This window comes from Bombina bombina, chromosome 2 (genome assembly GCF_027579735.1).
Source record: "Bombina bombina isolate aBomBom1 chromosome 2, aBomBom1.pri, whole genome shotgun sequence".
Lineage (NCBI taxonomy): Eukaryota > Metazoa > Chordata > Amphibia > Anura > Bombinatoridae > Bombina > Bombina bombina.
Window position 1 is genome coordinate 815,349,904 of NC_069500.1, and position 3,032 is coordinate 815,352,935.

Genomic DNA, 3,032 nt, shown 5'->3' on the forward strand with positions numbered 1-3,032 from the left:
TATAATTGCATTGCAGGCATTTAACAGTTAAAGGGACAGTCTAGTCCAAAAAAACTTTCATGATTCAGATAGGGCATGTAATTTTAAACAATTTTCCAATTTACTTTTATCACCAATTTTTATTTGTTCTCTGGGTATTCTTAGTTGAAAGCTTAACCTAGGAGGTTCATATGCTAATTTCTTAGACCTTGAAGGCCGCCTCTTAAGAATGCATTTTAAAAGGTTTTTCACCACTAGAGGGTGTTAGTTCATGTTTTTCATATAGATAACACTGTGCTCGTTCACGTGAAGTTACCTGGGAGCCATCACTGATTGGCTAAACTGCAAGTCTGTCAAAAGAACTGAAATAAAGGGGCAGTCTGCAGAGGCTTAGATACAAGATAATCACAGAGGTAAAAAATATATAAATATAACTGTGTTGGTTATGCAAAACTAGGGAATGGGTAAAAAAGGGATTATCTATCTTTTAAAACAATAACAATTCTGGTGTAGACTGTCCCTTTAAAGGGACAGTAAAGTCATAATTAGACATTCATGATTTAGACAGAACATACAATTTTAAACAACTTTCCAATTTACTTCTATTATTAGTTCTATTATTTAATTTGCTTCCTTCTCTTGTTATCCTTTGCTGAAAGGTAAGATCAGGAGTAGTAAAGAACCTAGGTTCTAGCTGTTGATTGGTGGCTGCATATATACCGATTGTCATTGGCTCACCCATGTGTTCAGTTAGAAACCAGTGGTGCATTGCTGCTCCTTCAATAAATGATACCAAGAGTATTAAGCAAATTCGATAGTAGAAGTAAAATGGAAAGTTGTTTAGAACTGTATGTTCTACCTAATCATGAAAGAAATTTTTTTGGTTCCATGTCCCTTTAATTATTGATAATTGTATGCACAATGTAAATCATGAATGTTTAATTTTGGATTTACTGTCGCTTTAATTTATGCCTTGTTTGCTGCAATTATTTTTCAATGGTCAAACTCCACCCACCAACTTGGCTTATTTGGAGAATCAAATTGTAACTTGAGTATGCAGATGGCAGGGCTTTACACTGTCATTGTGTTAACAAAATCTTGTTTTAGTCACACCCATTGCTAACAGCTGCATACAATTCACCACATAGCCATGTAATCTCCATACAATGGGCTCGATTTATCAAACTACGGCAGACAGGGATGTACATATGCGCCCCTGTCTGCCGCAGCTCGCCTCTTGCAGACTGAATTCCACTGGCAAATATAACCAGAAATGAGAGGGGGTGCTCTCTAACAAAAAACAGAACAGTGGACTGAAGCCCGTACAACAAACAAGCTGCAATAAAGATACAACAGGTATACAGCATCACAATATCATATCTAATGCAATCAGATACAAAATTGATAATAATAGTAGAGTAATAAAAAGTCCCAAAAAGGAGGGGTAGTGCTATGCACTGTTTACAAATGTGTGGGGTATCCAAACAGAAGGCACAGGATGGACGGCTGCTCTCCTCCTCTCAGATCAATCCAGATCAGGCACTAGAAATAAACACAAAACAGAGGGGCGCCTCGTGTGTAGATCAGAAATGCCACCAGCAAAAAAACATCCATAGATGCCAAATGGGTACTCACATGTAGCAATAGCACCTCTATGTTCTGGTAGTTGCAGGCTGATAACTCAGGGTGTATCAGCTAACCCTTGTCCTGGCTTCAGACTGGAAAACAGGATGCGAGTTCCAAGAACAGTAGGCCCCAGGATGCAGTCTCAACAGATAATAAGGTGCTTGTACTTAGCTTTTGTTAAAAATGGTTTATATAAAAATCACATTAAAAACATCAAGCAATAAGTGGAGGGGGCATAGACATATAGCCCCCTGTATGCAACGCGTTTCTCGGCTTATAAAAAATTGCCGTTTCATCAGGCAACGATGAAACAGCAATTTGGTTAACTGTTTTGCAAAACAAAAAAGTTGCACAAAACACATCCATTACAAAGGACACTTACACTCATAATAACACCATCTAATAGAAATTATTTCTAAAAAATATTGCACAAACAAATTATAAGGGCTCAAACATATGAGGTCTCAGGAGTTAGTAAAAAACAAAAACAGGTAAAGGGCTTTAACATTGAGATACATACAGTACATATACATCTTTAAATATGTATATGTGTATATATATATATATATATATATATTTATATATATATAGTTTATATGTGTACATATGTATTTATATGTGTGTATATATATATATATATATTTACAGACATATATACACATATAAAAACATAAATATATATGTATATACAGTACTTTTTTTGTAAAAGAAATGGTGCTTGTACTAAAAAAAAAAGGTGCCGGTACGCATTGGTTATTGATTGATAAATACTGCTCAGTAACTTTGATAAAAGCAAAGTAACAACATTATATACAATGTTCAATGTATTTTGCAGCACCCTCTTATGAAAACTAAAGGATTTACATGATGATTACAAATATTACCTGTTATGAGTTGGCAGAAGTGGGGGTACTCAGTACCGGTGAGTACCCCCACAAAACAGCTGTGTATATATATATATATATATATCCTCCGTGTGTGTCTGCACTCCCAATGCTGTGTGGTCATCGACCAGGGTGCAAAGTCAATCAAGTACACAGTCTTTATCCAATAAGGGACTGCACTCGCTGGGTTTGGTTTAAAAAAACCTTTAAATCTTTATTGTGGTAACGTTTCGGGGTTCGCAGACCATCTGGTCTGAGGAAGGGGTCTGCGAACCCCGAAACGTTACCACAATAAAGATTTAAAGGATTTTTAAACCAAACCCAGCGAGTGCAGTCCCTTATTGGATAAAGACTATATATATATATATATATATATATATATATATATATATATATGTATATATATATATATATATATATATATATATATATCCATAAGAAAAATAGAGGGCACTCACAGGTCTTTTTATATAGTTGATTCTTTATTTATTCAGTAAAAAATGACATAATTTAGGTCGACATTTCGGCTCCACAATTGAGCCT